At 38.7% G+C, this 16,747-nt stretch overlaps 1 protein-coding gene across 3 annotated transcripts in view; it reads left to right on the plus strand.

The window, feature by feature from the left end:
* The window catches only part of bach2b (BTB and CNC homology 1, basic leucine zipper transcription factor 2b), a 192,751-nt gene that overhangs the window by 116,750 nt on the left and 59,254 nt on the right, over positions 1 to 16,747 (plus strand). The gene's annotated exons all lie outside the window — the stretch shown is intronic.

The following is a 16,747-nucleotide window of genomic DNA, read 5'->3' on the forward strand; positions in this document are numbered from 1 at the left end:
TAAAGAAAATTTTAAAAATGTCCCTAAGCCATTAATATGGAATAAAAGACTGAAATTTTGAGATTAAAAGTCACAATTATGAGAGAAAAGGTTGAAATAATGACAAAAAAGTAGAAAATGATCAGATCTTTATAATATTTATAGAATAAAAGGCTTGAATTATTAAATTAAAAATCATGATTATGAGGGAGAATTCAAAGTTATGGGGACAAAAGTCAAAATTATGAAATAAAATGTCAAAATTATATGGAGAAAAAGTTACAATCATGGAGAAAAAGTTAAATTTATGATACATATCTAAATAATAAGCTTGTCAGTCATTATAACAGTAGGAAAGCATGTAATATCATGAATTAAAGGGTCATACCATGAGATAGAAAGTTGAAAGAATTGGGAAAATGTCAGAAGTATGGTATAAAACGTGAGAATTTTTAAACAAAAGTCATAATAATGACACATAAAGGAAAACTTTGGAGGAACAAATTGAAATCATGAGTCATAATAATGACATAGGCGTCAGAAGAAATAATAGAAAGGAAGTCAAAACTCTTTGGAAAAAATGTGACATTTTGAGAAAAAAATCCAAATGATGAGATTATCTTTACTACAACATATGAAAAAACAAGCACGTTAGAAAAACATGTTCATTACAGAAGAATTTATATACATATTTGCTCAATTTTCCCAAGATAGCATGGAAGTTTGGAAATCCTTGTTATGTTGGGTAAACCAGCTTTATTTCCCAACAAAATGGAGATAAATAAGTAGAAATCTTGAGTAAAATACGGATTGAATTACAGAAAAACCAAACAAAAAAAAGGGTTTTCTCACTTTTTTCCCCCTGGCACACATTCGCGACCCACTTTTGGGTCCCAACCCACCAGTTGAGAACCACTGGTCTAAAGAAGCACGTCTAGGAGCTTCTGTAGATTTTTGATCGCTTGCATCGCTGTTCTGTTGTGTCAGTTATTGAAGTGACGTCCTATGGCTAAAACAAAGCTGCAGCCTTTAGTCAGTGTAAAACCAGAACACAGTCCAGCCTGTCCAGTCCAGAGACACGCAACCAGTTGATTATAAAACTTAACTCTGCTGCAGACTGATTTCTACTGAGTTAAGGTTTTTATTTTGGATCGATTGTAGCAGGATTATGCAAACGTAGTCTCCCTGAGGGTCTGATGTGGTTTTCCAGGATGTATATTTCATGACCTCTTATTCTGATTGAAATGCACATGAAGCTGATTCTCTTCAGGTGTCGGTGTGTACAAACATGCTAAATAAACTCATTATGCCCTCAGCTCTCTCAGTATGTACGGAGCAGAGTCTGGTGAGCATCAGCATTGAGTCTCAGATGTGTCAGTGTTGCATTTATTATCTCCAGATCAATATTAGAAACCCGGTGACCCTGTGAGAGGCTGTTAATCAGCAGTGTGGAGAATCAGGAGCTGCTGTCATGGATGTTAGAGAACTTTCCGTGGTCGGAATGGAAAACCCCCAAAAACAGAGAGGATCTGACTTCAGGCGTGAGGTTGTTAAGCTGCTAGTTTGACGCACAACACCAGACTTTAGTGTTTATCACTCTTTTTGCACACTTTGTTTGGGTCAGTGTTCGTGAGGGAAAAATCTCATAGATTACTTCTCGTTTTCTGCGTTCTAACCACACCAGATTTTAAATTCATGACTTCCTAAGTTTGCTTGTTGCAACACAAAGACACGTCAGCTTTCCTTCCTCTAACTAAAAACGGGCTCTCCTATAGAAACCCTTTATTTATGTTTAACAGTGAATCTGCTGGGAGATGGAAGTGTTTCTGCTGACTGGTTTTTATCAAAGAGTCCGAGTAGCAACGGATGAAAACATATTGAGTAAGAAGATTTCTCAGGAAGTCGCAGTAGCTGGCTTGTTTCAGGCCTGATGACAGTGCACACTTACGGGTTTTGAACAGGTTTTGCAACGGTGTCATAAGCCACAGAGGTCAGAGAGTAAACCAGAGACAGCCGTGACACTGAAGTGAAGAAATAACAGAGATAATTTCATTTTCTATAGATGTATCCATGGATCAGTCAGGAAGAGACAATAGTCTAGATCAGCAAGGTCAAACTCAATCACAGCAGGGGCCGGATCCTGAATTTAGGTCTAATCTAAGGACTGACCAGGGTCAACTTTGAACCAAAAACTGTCAACCTTATGTTCACTGGTAATGAATTATGGGAAGTAAAAAAAAACTTGGCACTCATGATAAATGATTTTGAGATTAAAAAATGTCGAAATAAAAAGTTTAAAGGCTCAAAATCTGCAAAAAAGTCGAATGTAATAGTTCAAAAGGTAAACACATGACATCAAATAAAAGGCAAATATATGAGATAGAAAGTCAAAATGTTGACTTTTAAAGGTCAACATTTGATAGGAGATTTGAAATCCCAAAATATAAGATTAAAAGCTAATTTTAGGATTTAAAAAAATAAATTATGAAATAGAAATCAAAACCATTAATTTAAAAAGTCAAAATATAAGATAGAATTTTAAATTGTGAGTCTAAAAGTTCAAAACCTGAGATAAAAAGTCAAAATAAGGAGTTAAAAAGGTGAAAATATCAGATATAGTTTAAAATCATGAGACAAAGTATGAGATAAGAATTAAAAATCATGAGTTTAAAATGTAAAAATATTAAAAATAAATCCAATTCATGAGTTTAAAATGTCAAAATATAAGATAAAATTTAAAATCATGAGTTTGAAATGTAAAAAAATAAGAAAAAATCAAAATCATGAGTTTAAAATGTAAAAGTATAAGAAAAAATCAAAATCATGAGTTTAAAATGTCAAAATATGACAAAAATCTAAAATCATGAGTTTAAAGTATCGAAATATAAGAAAAAAAATCAAAATCATGAGTTAAAAATGTCAAAATATGAGAAAAATTCAAAATCATGAGTTTTAAATGTCAAAACATGAGATACAAATTTTAAATTGTGAGTCTAAATGTCAAAACATAGGACAAAAAGTCAAAATTAGGACTAAAAAAAGTTGAAATATGAGATAACATTTGAAATTCATGAGTTTGAAATGTCAAAATATGAAATTTAAAGTCAAAACCTAAGTTTAAGTCATAATTGTGAGATGCAAAATTGAAAATTTGAAACGAAAACAAATTAATTTCTTTTCCCACATTCCTGACTTTTTGTCTAATTAATTGATTTACTTTTTTTTAATAAGGATATTTTAAATCTTGTAAAGGTTAAGTTAAAGGAAATCGGCAGATGTCATACTGGTGGGCCAGTTATAATGAAAGTAGGATATGAACTCTCAGGCCGGGTATAACTACCACAGGCTGGATTTGGCCCCGAGGCCTTGACTTTGACACCCCTGATCTAGATCATTAATGCAAGAGTTTAAAGGCTTATAGCTGCCTTATATAGCAGAATGCTGGCCTGATAACTTCATCTGCTGCATCTTATGCATGCTTATGCAGCTATCAGGTCTGTATTCTATAATAAGGGAGTGAAATTCAGCATTTTTTCCTTCAATTCATGCAGGCAAATGTTGCAGCCTGACATGTTTCACATCTTTTTGTATTTGACATCACTTATTCTGCACGTGCACACCACAAAGTCAGTGCAGAATCCAGATATCCTGCAGCCAGCTGGGTTTATGTCTCATTAGAGTAGTAAGGATTCCCTCCATAGGTCAATCTCCAGCATATTAAATCATAAATTTCCTTCAGCGCTCACACCTCAATCTAAAGCCTCTACCTGATGGTACAAGCTGCAGTAAAGGTGATAAACTGGATTTAAATTCATGCTATGTTAAGTTTACAAGCTTGAATCAGAATCTGAGCTGCTACTGAAGATAGTACTGGAATCTGAATGTGTATCTTGACATGCCGTGCATCATAGGTGCTGCGCAGCACCACAGGTGTTCTCCTCTAATATTTATCAAAGATGGTGCTGATCACACCCAGGATGGTGCTTCTCTGCGGAACAAACTGCAGAGATCATCAGAAACGTGTTAATGGTTCATTACGAGCATCATGCAGGGACTTCAGGCAGGAGGATTGATTAAACAGAGATTGCTTTATCTCAGCTCTAATAGAAAATGTTAATGAGGAGCAGCTCACTTTGTTGAATGTCTCCCTGGCTGGGTCATCATTATACCTCCCCCTCTGCTTCTTTTATTCCTTTTATTCACTCTCATTGTTGCATGGTAAAGATGATTAACCGTGTTTAACCTGGGTGCATTTTAGCATATTCTAGCTGTGAATGATCAAAAGTTAGGAATGCACTGACAAATCTGTTGAACATCTGTATTAGCCAGCATCCTGCCTGCTGACAAACATCACCCCATCAGCTGATACTGCTGCCTGCACTGGTGCTATAAGTCATTTTTATTATGTGTGCTTCAGAAGTTCAGAGCTGCTGATTCAGAAATGAGGTTGTAAGCTGGAGGTGCAGCACTTTACAAGCCAATGCAGGATACACTATATAGACAAAAGTATTTGGCCGCCTTATCATTACACCAACATGGACTGTAATGAAAGTGTATTCAAAAACAAGTACTTTAATATGGAGTTGTTCCCTGTTTGCAGATGATACTGCAGCTTGGAAGGATTACAACAAGATTTCCGAATGTTTCTGTAGAAACCCATGCCATGAAACTCCTGCAGCACAGGTTTTGCTCTTACATTAATGCCAGTGAAAGTTCAAAACTCTCCAGCTATGGGATCAGCAGAGCATTTGAGACCTTTATGTTCCAACAGCTGTTGACCCTGCTCTGTGATTTTACATGTCTTCTGCTTCATGGCTGAGTTACTGTGTTTCCTACATGTTTCCACTTTCCAATATCACTTACAGTTGATTGTGGAATATCCAGCAGGCACAGAGTCAGGCTGGGCCCCTGAAAAACCCAGAAAATGGGCCCTACCCACTTGGGATTTATTGATGATATCAATGCATTTTTGTTGGACCAGCAGCATCCTGGCTAACAGTTCCTTCATTTTGGAGCTGAAAAGAGTGTCACACCATTATTGGGTTCTGTTGATCAACTTATTCATAACACTGTAAGAGCCCTTTCCATCACTGTCTCTGCCCATTTTTGCCACTTGTAACACTTTTTGCCACTTTTAACAGCTTTTCTGCATTTATATCCTCCCATTTTTCCCCACTTTTTGCCTAGCTTAGCCCGTTTTTGCTGCTGTTATTCCATCCTTACCTCTTATATCCAATTTTTGCTATTTTTTTGCAACTGTGGGCTGATTTTGAGCAACTTTTTTGACTGCTTTTCACATTTTTTCCCGTCTGTTGCCCTTTTTCCTCTTTTAGCCCCATAATTGCTGCCTTGTCCCATTTTTGCCACTTTTAACCGCTTTCCACCATTTCTCCCTCCTTTCCCTCCCTTTTCTGCATCTGTGAGCCCGTTTTTGCTGCTGTTGTCCAATTCTTGCCACTTTTTAATAACTTTTTCCCACCCATTTTCCCCCCACTTCTTTCCTTGCTCAGCCCATTATTGTCTGTCATACCCCATTTTTGCCATTTAATGCCACTTTTGACATATTTTTAGTCTCTCTTTTGACTGCTTTTCACATTTTTTCCCTTTCTTTTTGCCCCGTTTTTGCATCTCATAGCCCGTTATTGCTGCTGTTGTCCCATTTTTACCACTTTTTAAGGACTTTTCTGCATTTTTTTTCCCACCCATTTTTCCCCCACATTTTTGTTTAGCTTAGCAGATTTTTGCTGCTGTTATTCCACTTTTGTCTTTTATAACCCATTTTTGCCATCTTTTGCCACTTTTAACCCATGTTTAGCAACTTTTTTGGCTGGTTTTTCACATTTTTTCCTCCTTTTTTCCTCTTTTTTTCCTCTTTTAACCCTGTTATTGCTGCTAAGTCCCATTTATGCCTGTTTTAACCGCTTTTCACCATTTGTCCCTCCTTTTTCCCCCTTTTCTGCCTGTTAGCCTGTTTTTGCTGCTGTTGTCCCATTCTTGCAACTTTCAACTGTATTTCATCATCTTTCCCACCCATGTTTTCCACTTCTTCCTTGCTTCACCCATTTTTGCTGCTGTTATTCCATTTTTGCCACTTTTTTTTGTCTCCCTTAGCCTGGTATTGCTGCCGTTGTACCATTTTTGACACTTTTATCTCATTTTTGCCAATTTTAAGCAGGATTTTTTTTCACAATTATTAGATTAATTTTCCTTTAAAGTTTAGTCCTTTCTACTTTATTCTATGACATCCTGACGTTTGGGCACATCATTCCTAAATGGTTTATTTTAGCATCCACATTGTTGACATGACCAAAAAAGACAGTTCTGTTTTTTGAAAAGGGGTATTCATTTTGAGACAGGCTATACTGTTCCTCAGCATAAATCTACAAAATTAATACTGAATTCATGTAATATGATTATCCCAGATTAACTTTACAGTGGACCATGATTTCCCTGACTTCAATGGGTCCCCCCATTTGGCTTGGTCCCAGAAAGTGCTCCCCTCTGTCCCCCTCTTATGGGCGGCCTTGCCAGCAGGGATGAAATTTCACAAGCTCTTCAGAAAGACTCATTTTGTATTAAAAATGTTTGCTAATATAGTCTGCATGGCTAGGTGCTTGTTTACACCTGCTGCAATGGGTCTGATTGAAACACCTGAATTCAATAATTAACAGGTGTGGCCAAATACTTTTGTCCATATAGTGACCATAGTATCAGAAATATCACATGAACTGTTCTAACACTGCCGCAGACACAATCCAACACAACCAGACAGATTCCCCTCAGGTAATTAAAGCCCTTCAGAGATGATCTACATGCTATATGAACCGCTGTATTAAACATCCATGTCTGTAGCCTGGAAACACAGCTGTTAAATATGGGCCTGTATGTGAAATTCATTTCATCTCTACAGGATAATGAACACCCTGGATTAGTGCTCCTTTCACCTCCCCGTCATCGTCATCACCATCCATGTTGACATTTGCCGCCTCACGCAGCTCGAAGGGCATTCGATGCCGCGGCCTAATTTGATAATTCCAATTAAAAGCATGTTCATCCTCAGTGTAATTACAGTCATCTGGCACGAGTCTTCCCCTCTAATTGTGCACAGTGACACAGTGTTCATGTTCGCCTCCATCTGACTGGACGCGCTCTCTGAATGTTATTTATTAGCCTGAGGATGCTGCAGGTCAGACTAACCTTGGTTTAGACAAGGAGACATGGACGCTTTTCTCTTTACAGTCATGTAGTGTAGATGTTTCATCAGATGATGGCATCTGCATGAGACACAGAAAAAACTCTCATATCAGATGTTCAACTGATTTATAGTCAGTATATCTCATGGCACTTGTTTTAATCTATATTTGCCTGACAAGTCCAGGTACAGGTCTTATCTTGAGATTAAAAAAAGCCAAAAATGAGACCTGAAATGCCTTAAATGAGGAACTTTAACTAAAGCTTGGTGCCTAGAAAAGCATTGGAGGGTCAAATAGAGGAGCTGGGAGGATTTTTGACCTTGACCTTGTATCTCCAAAATACGTTCAGTTTCTCTTTGAGCCCATCCATCCATCCGTCCATCTATCTCCTTCCACTTTACCAGGATCAGGTTGCAGTTGCAGCAAGCTGTGCAAGTCAGCCCAGACATCCTTCTCCCCTGTGACTCTTTCCTCTTCATCTTGGGGATTCTGGGGCCTTCCCAGGGCCAGATAAGACGCCAAAACCACCTCAACTGGCATCTTTTAATGCAACGGGGCAGCAGCTCTACCCTGAGCTTCCTTCAAAACTCCTCATCCTCTCTCAAAGGCTGAGTCCTGCCACCCTTCTGAGGGTGAACAGTGGTACCAGCCTGCTTTCTTAAGTCAGAATGAAAAAAACTGTGCAAAGTTTGAATTCACAGGCAAGAGATAAATGTGATGCACAATGACATTACTCTCTGACCAATGACATCTGAAATCTAATCAGTTAGTTCTTGAGTCAGAGTGGAAAAAAATAATTGCAATAAGCTTTCAGGCACAAATATACAGCAAAATATCTGTTTATAGGCACCTGCTCCACCCACTGAGCCAAAGAAACACCAAAAGACAGACAGTTTTAATATTGTTAGTATCATTAGATCTCATTAGCAATGAGAGCCTTCTGACACCCCTGGGTGGCATCACAAAGCTTCATTTTTAAAATGAACGTCTAAGTTGTCTGATTAGGGCTGAACAGCAGCGCAGGGGTTAGTGCTGTTGCCTCACAGCAAGAAGCTTCCCGGTTCAGGGCCTTGCTGTGCACAGTTTGCATGTTCTACCCGTGCATGCGTGGGTTCTCTCCAGGTACTTCAGCTTGCTTCCACCACCACAGACATGCTTGTTAGGTTAACTGATAACTCTCAATTGGCTGTAGGTGTGAGTGTGAGTGTGAGCGTGCCTGGTTGTCTGTCTCTATATGTCAGCTCTGCGATTGACTGGCAACCAGTCCAGGGTGTACCCCTCCTCCCACTCCAGCCCCCCTGTGACCCCCACCTGGATAAGCAGTAAGGAAAATTGATGGACTTGTCACACTGTGTGCCAGGGTTAATTTAGGAAATTATTTTAAATTTGGTCTTCAACCTTAGATTAAAATCTTTCAGTTTTAGTCACTTTTGAGTCATTTTAACCTGTATAGTTTAATAACACCCAAAAACATTTTCGTCCACTATTAGTCAATAAAAAAATCCTTATATTTAAGTCTTAACTTTAGTTAAGGTATTTATTTTCTTTGAACTAAGTCAGTGTTGCTCAACCCAGCTCAACTAAAGAGCCAAATTGTTGAAACACGCCTTTGCAAGAGCCACATTGTAAATGGTGAAAAGTGGCAAAAATGGGTTGAATTGGCATAAGAAATAAGTTAAAGGTGGGTGAAAAGGGGCAAAGTAGACACTGAATGGCAAAAACTGGATAAAAAGTGAAAAAATTGGGAGAAAAAGAGTCTAAAAAGGGCAGTAAGTGGCAAAAATTGGCGAGAAGTTACCAAAAAAATGAGTTACAGTTTGCAAAAATGGTCAAAAAAACAGCAAAAACATGGCAAAAAATAAGTGTAAAAGTGACTAAACAGACAAGAAGGTAGAAAAAGGGGCAGAGAGCAGCAAAGAGTGGCAAAAAATGGGAAAGAGTGGCATTAAGGCAGCTTCAACGGGCAGAAAGTGGCGAATAAAAAGAAAAAAATACAAATAGCCAAAAGCAAGGTAAAAGAGGCAAAAAAAATTGTGAAAAGTGGCAAATACGAGATAAAAGTGGCAAAAATGGGCAGAAAGTGACAAAATAAGTGTCAAAAGCAGGCTTAAAGCAGAGAACATGGATTAAAATTGGCAAAAAAGTAAAAAAAAAAAAAAAAAAAAAAAAAGGCAAAAAAATGCCAATAAGGGCAATGGAAATATATACAGACAAAAAAAATTAAGGTTGACAGATAAAGCCAACTGAAACAAATAGATTAATGTGACTTGCAACGGATAATTTTTGAGTTTAAAGTTCCCCTTTTTTAAGGTTTTCTGGGAGAATGATATTTCAAATTGAGACATAAAAGAGCTTGAATATCACTGAACTAAGTAAATCAGTCAATTGTAAAAGTGATAGCAATATGAAGCACCCAGTTTAATGCACTATCAATATTTTAATTGATTTAAGATACACTCATGAAAATACTGACATACCTTACATGCACAGCAGTGACTAGTGGTGGATTTTGAAAGTCCAGCAGTCCAGTATTTACATTTTTTTCACTTTAGTCTCTTTGCTAAAATCTAATCACACTTTATGTTTTTATTCATCAAAGATCTCTTTTTTAAGATGTATTTTTGGGCTTTATTGATAGTAGAGGGGAACTAACGGGACTTAAACTCAGGCTGTCTGTATACATGGGGTGCTACCTAACCATAAGGGCACCTGCACCCCATCAGAGATCTATTTTAAGCTAGTTACCTCTTGTCGATTAAATTAACTCATGAATTCAAATTTCATACAAATTTGCATCTTTATGTAGACATTCAGCATCATTTTGACCTTCATTATTCAGATGAGTCATTTTAAAATCAATATCTTAAGGACAAACCGCTGAAGTAATCCAAAGATAGAAGAAGCTCCACATCTGGAATGCTGCTGGATTTTGTTAACCTCTGAATGATGTTTTAACTCAGGTATGATGATATTAGGTGTTTCATATGTAACTGTGTGTGCAGGTCGAGTATGAACATGCATATAGGATTAGAAATAAAGTAATTACAACCTTGTTCAAGAGGCAAAACTGCAGTGATTTCTAGTTGTTAGAATGCAGAGTCAGTTTGTTTGCACCGACACATCACTGGAGTGTGCATTCAGAGGATTATGATATTTAAGACACATAGAAACTCTCTTCATATCTGTGATTCTGCATGTTGTTAAAATCAGTTAAGATTTAAAAACAGCCTATCATGTAGCCAGCCTAAAGGGTTTATCTAAAATGAAAAATATACACAGGGAAAAGCTTTGTCTGTTGCAGTGTGCATTCTTGCAGCCAACTTCTGTGTCAGATTTCCTTTTCTGCATGCTAATTTTGCAGCTCTTTTCACATGTGCCGATCTATTATGATGCATGCAGAGGTGTTAATACTTTACCTCGCCTGAAGCATTAAACAGAAATCTTCATATTGCTGTTCTCAGGGCTAAAATGGGCAATATCTGAAGAACTTTCTTTGCTAATCTGCCTTATATTATGGATGTGTTCAGAGGAGTGCAGAGGATCCTCTTAGAGGAGCATGTTAAAGATTTGTGATCATCCTAAATGGGTAATGATGTTTTTATGACATCAGCGATCATCACTTCGTCTCTTGGGACCCGCTGCTCATTTCTCTTGTTTATTCCTACACCAGCGAGCCTCGCCTCTTCCTCCCACACATCACTGTGCAGCGAGGACACACATCACAGCGTTTACTATGACACGCTGTCACACCCTCACACCCCCTCCTTCTCAAAAGTCCCCAAACTGAGACCACGTCATGTGAGACGGTGGAGCTGAAGCTGACTCAAACATCCTGTTGCTTGAAGCTGATTGGCTGCAGAAGTTTGACAAGTTTGTTTTCTCTAAGTACTTCTCCTTGCTTAGTACAGTATGAGTTTTTTCTTCTGCATGAAAATAAAGATTTTTCCGGGTCAAGATATCTGACCCAGCTGATGGTATCCAAGCTGTGTTTCCATGGCAACAGTCAGAGACCTATGACCTGCTGATAACGAGAGAAACACAGCAAACAGTCTGTGGTGTTGTATGGAGAAATCCTGCAGAAACATTTTTCTTTCTGCAGCTTTGAATGATCTCTCTGTGTTCCTGGAGGCTCTCTTCAGTCTGTGGAACTTTCTTATAATGATGACACAATAAATCAGTTAATGCATCATGGAAAATATTAATCCCTCCAATTAGGTGAACATTAGCTTGTTTATTATTCGTTTTCAGTGGAGCTCAATTACAGGGTTCATACGGCTTGAACATTCTTTGATTCACCAGTTTTAAGGTTTGAAAGTGCTTTGATGTCAGATAATTTGCTTTAAAGTGCTTGAAATTGTAATTTTATGCCTCCTGGTAAAAATGACCTATTTGACTGAACAGCTATGATAGCTGATAAAATAATGTAAGGATCAAACAGCCCAATCACTAAGCAAACTTGAGGTACCAGTCATCATTTTTATAGGTCTTCACTAATCTTAACTGGCTTCTTTAATTCATCTTACTCCTGCAATTATTAAACCATATACATTTTTTTTATATAGAGCAATATCTCATTTATATGATAGGGAAATTAAATAATATTTTAATTTTTTTATGCAGGGTTTACCATGGCTTTAAAGTGGTGGAAAAACTCAAGCTCAAAGTCAAACCTAAATGTTTAAAGACTCTTACCCAGAATGCATTGTCATAATTTTTTTCCAGAAAAAGTTCAACATTAATAGAATAAGCTAATGTGCTTCTTTCTCAGACTGAGGTGTAAAGCTTTCTAGTTGAATGTCTCCTGTTTTAAATTTGGAATAAATACTGAGTTCATATCTTTCACTTCAAACCGAAGCTTTTCCTCCTTACATTTCTTCGTAAGCCTGTGTGCTCGCTTAATGATAAACTTCCTTATTAGTGTCACTTTTTTACATTTTTGCCCTACAACTCCATTTTTCTTTTTCTTTTTTAATGTTTTGAAGGTCATTGAGACAGAGTTGTAAATATGTACCAGTTAGGCAATCTACAGCCACATTGCAAGGGTGTGAAAGTCTGGCTTAACAGACAGGATTTTAGGCCTAATTGAAGCATGATTTTAATAGCAGTGAGCCGGTTTTAAGCCCGATGCACCTGATTGTGTCCATAAAAATCCCCCAAAGGTGTGGTGTTTATAAAAAGTATGCCTTAAATCTTTGAGTACTGTATACCACTGAGGTTTATGACAAATCTAAAGTCCTTAAAAACCCTGTAAAGTGATAATAGATCTGTATTCAAGTTTTTGTATGATAGGTCACTGTGTTCTGAACCCCCAGGTCAAATAAAACATCTCTAAGTTTATACAATTAAGCTTCAAAATCATGAAAAATGAGGCAGTAAAAGCTGCTCTAAAATCCTCCATTGGACAGGGCCTTTTGTGTGGAGTTTGCATGTTTTTCTAGTGCATTGCTTGGTTTTCTTCAGTTTCCTCACAGTCCAAAAACTTGCTCATTTGGATAAATGGTGACCCTTAATTGCCTGTAGATGAGAGTGTAAGTGTTCCTTGTTTGTTTGTCTTTATATGTCAGCTGACCAGTTCATGGTGCATTTATCCTTTTGTCCAATAGCAGCTGGGGTTGTCTCCAGCCGTCCTTCACTCTGAATGGGACGAGTGACATACATTAGTGGTTCTCAACTGATTGAACGTCAAGACCCACCATCAACTCCTACAACCCAAATGTCTGCTACATCTCATATATCCAAATGTATTATGTGGGGAAAAAAGTACAAAACATTACAAATCAAAGAGACGACGAAAAAAACATGTTTTAATAGACTTTCACAGACATGCACACTAAAAAGGTCACTACTACCAACTTTTGGTAGTAGCAACCAGCGGTAGTAGACTCACCAGTTGAGAATCTCTGACCTACCAAGAATAGCTATGGAAAGCTAGCAAAGTAGGAAGTGTCACCAACTGGATGTCGCTTTACTACGTAAACACAGCTGTGTAATAATGTCTGATGCAAGACAACACAATAACACTGACTGTCATCCATGATTGCTTCTCTTCTAAAGTCACGTTTGATCACGAGTTTCTGTGAGATCTCATGTCTTTGGGATCAGTACTGTGAAAGCATCAGCACACAGCAGGTGTGTGGTTTTGTGCTTGGGCTGAAACCTTTAGTGATCGAAAATCTGACTCATTTTGCTGATCCCCAATCATTGGGCTCAGCTCAAATAAGAGCCAGCTCTTAAGGCTTCATAATCAAACATCATTGGATGCTATTTTGGCTATTTAAATCATCCAAATTTAGCAATATTTGGCCTTGAATTAACATTTATGCATTGGTTTACCTGAAATTACTCATCATGATTAAAATAAACTACTCAAGTCAGATTATTTTCTATTATTTTTGTTGAAAACATCTGCATATCACAGATGTGTGCTCTCAAAGTGTTTAGAGGATTAAAATGTTTAAAATCAGTGGCAACTCTCATTCAAACACCTAGAGTTTAGCCAGATTCAGTCCAGTTTTAAGAGCTTTGATACGGTATGATTTCAGCTGGTTAAGCATGTTTATTTTTATTTATAAAGCCCAGTTTCTGCATGCAAACACGCTGACTGGTGGAAGGATATTTTCTTTTTTTTTAGGCCGAGTGCTGCAGATGAAATATGCAAAGGATTCAGCAACTGCATGACCTAATTATGACCTCAGGCTTTTGAAGAAAGTGAATTTTAGGAGGAAGCTGACTTTGTTTTATAACCATCAGCATCTTTGAGATAAAATCAAACCGAAGGTGCTTCTGTCCAATCAGGTGCAAGAAGTTGGCGTGTTGGGGTGTCAGCACTTGTCAGTCATTTATTATCATACTGTAAAACATGGAAGCAAATAGTGCAGAGACTTAAACGAGGAAACCTGATTATTACAGGCTTCTTTTTGTTGGTTGTTTACCATGTCAGAGCTGTACTTTGTATCTGATTGGATCAATCTGCGCCTCCATCCACCCGTCCAGACTGTGCTGTGGTTCTGTCTGCACCAGCTGTTGTACACTCTCCTTATTTCCACCAAATATTTCTCAGTTGGCTTCCTCGGATAACGACCTGTCTTCCAAGAATAATGTTTCCAGATGTGGTTACGAGGTTCAGAGAAATCCAAACAGGCTATTTCTACCCGGGTATGCTCGCTCGCCTCACTTGGACTTCACATGGTTTGTTGCAGCCGGAGGAAAATGCAACGATGACACAAACACACAACTACAGAGCAAGCATATTCCCAAACGCATACCCAGACACACACACCACAAAATAGCAGGTTGTGGCAGAATTCTGATTAGAAGTGCTGATGGATGCAGAAGGTTTCCTTTTTTTCTTCCCTTTTCCTTGACTCGTAGGCTCGGCTGTTGACGGCAGCTCTCGCACTGATGTTGTGTTCTAAATGTTCCCCGCGCAGATCAAAAGCACAGCGTGATGGTTGTGAGTCACTCCTTCAGCGGCGGTCAGAGCTGACTGCAGGCTCACCCCTGGCTGATCCTGGAGCGAGGCAGCAGATCTGAGGGGGGGCTGATGAAGACTAATGTGGCCCAAGACCCGTGAGCTCACTGTGGCCCATTATAGCAATTATGCTTATGGAGCTTCTGAGTGTTTAAAGAGTATGCAAAGTTAACCTACATACTGCATGGGCATTGCATAAGAAAGGAGCTGCAGGAAGCATCCTGCACTGAATAAATTCACCTGTCAAGACCTGAATTAAAGATCTGCTTTTACTGACACACTACATGAAATTTACTGTCCTTGCTGGAGGCGTTAATTTTTAATGTTTTTATTCAGTCCTATGTCCAAGGTGGCCATACTCATGAGTATGATAACTCAAGAATACTTTGTGGGGTTTTCCCACTTTCACTCAAGGATTTACTGGTTGGATTTTGGAGGTCAAAGGTCAAGGTCATTTGGTCTCATAGTCCTCCATTGCTTGTGTGACCTTGATTTGTCAAGGATTTTCTTTGCACTTTGCAGGAATGTCCACTCTTACACCGAGATGAACTGGTTCGATTTTGGTGGGGCAAGGTCAAACCCCCCAGCCCTTCATTCTTGACCCATCAATGTGCGACAATTGTATACCTTGTCAGGAGGAATCGATGTATTGCTCATGAATTATCAAATCAAACTTCAAGTGCTTTCACATTAGGGTCCCAGGCCTGGATCTGAGTATACTTGAGCCCAACGTCCAGTTCAGTTTGGTCAGTGTGAATGCAAATGCACCATGCTCAGGTACTGACCATGCTTGGAGACATGAATCAGGTATGATTCAAGTGGGCTCTGGCACAGCACACATGAGATGTGAAAGCAGCCATGCCCTGAGCCGAGGCGGGACAGTGAGTTAGCAGTCATCATAACAATGAAACCTCTTTCCCAGGCTCAGCACACTTTTCCAAATGCAGAGAGCTGCAAAGGCAAGAAACGTCTCTAATCATCTCCAGCGAGGAAGCTCGGCCTGCACTATGGATTGGAGATTTTTGGGCTTTTATGCCTTTATTGGAGATGAGACAGTAGATAGAGCCAAAACTGGGGAACGAGAATAAGTGGAGAATGATATAAGAGAAAGCAGCTGATTTGAACTAAGGCCAATCTACTGAGGACATTTGGACATAATCACCAGGCCAGGGGTCCATTTTAATTGGTCCAGAGCAAATTCAAGAAATAAAATGGCCTGCAGTAGGACATGAAGCGTGTGCTTGAGTGTATTTTTCTTAGTTTCAGCACCATTCAGGGCTGATTCTGTAAACAAACATTTTGACAAGGAGAACATTTCACTGATGTGCTTATTTTAATTACCAAAATGAGACAAAAATACTAACGGTAAACATGTTGACAACAAACCCAAAAGCATCTTGACGCATAACACCCTGATTACTAAAAACAAAAGGATTACGGCTGCAATTAGCAGCAAGAATCACGCTTCTTTGCACAGATATCTGCTCCATCTTCAAGTCCAATTGCAAAGCATATCATGGCAATCTTTCTCAATATTCCTGTAAAGTTTTTCAGCTTTGTGCAGTTTGTTCTTGTCTGAATGTGGGGATGAGCGTCTCCTCTCTCTGCTGAGCATTATTCTCATCCTGCAGGAGCAGATCCAGGGGTGGCTTGGGCCAAACAGGGGCCCCCCAAGATCTGATTTACCAGTCCAAAATCCTTGTCGGTCTTTGATGGAAAGCCATAATCATTGCAAGTTTTTCTTATTCACGTACTAAGCATATTTTAGCCTACTTGGATCAGTTTCACTGACTTTAATGCACTTAAGGTGAGGCATATCAAAGTGGTCCAGTCATCCCTACAATTTTCTCAATGTCACCCACAGTACCAAAAAGTTAGGACACCCCTGCACTCAGCTGTTGTCCCTAAGGGTATTGGGACTTAGTTGTAACTTCATGAAATGGCCTGATCTCACTATAAGCAGCTGCTTGTTGTAATTTTCTTCTCCATTAACAGCTTGTTCTGTGTTTACAGATACTGTAAATAATGTTTCTCTGTAGAGGACAACAAATGATTAATCTGGACCTGAACCGAAGGTTTTTTCTGGGTGTTTCCAAACTGCTCA

Source organism: Cheilinus undulatus, linkage group 14 (genome assembly GCF_018320785.1).
Source record: "Cheilinus undulatus linkage group 14, ASM1832078v1, whole genome shotgun sequence".
Taxonomy (NCBI): domain Eukaryota; kingdom Metazoa; phylum Chordata; class Actinopteri; order Labriformes; family Labridae; genus Cheilinus; species Cheilinus undulatus.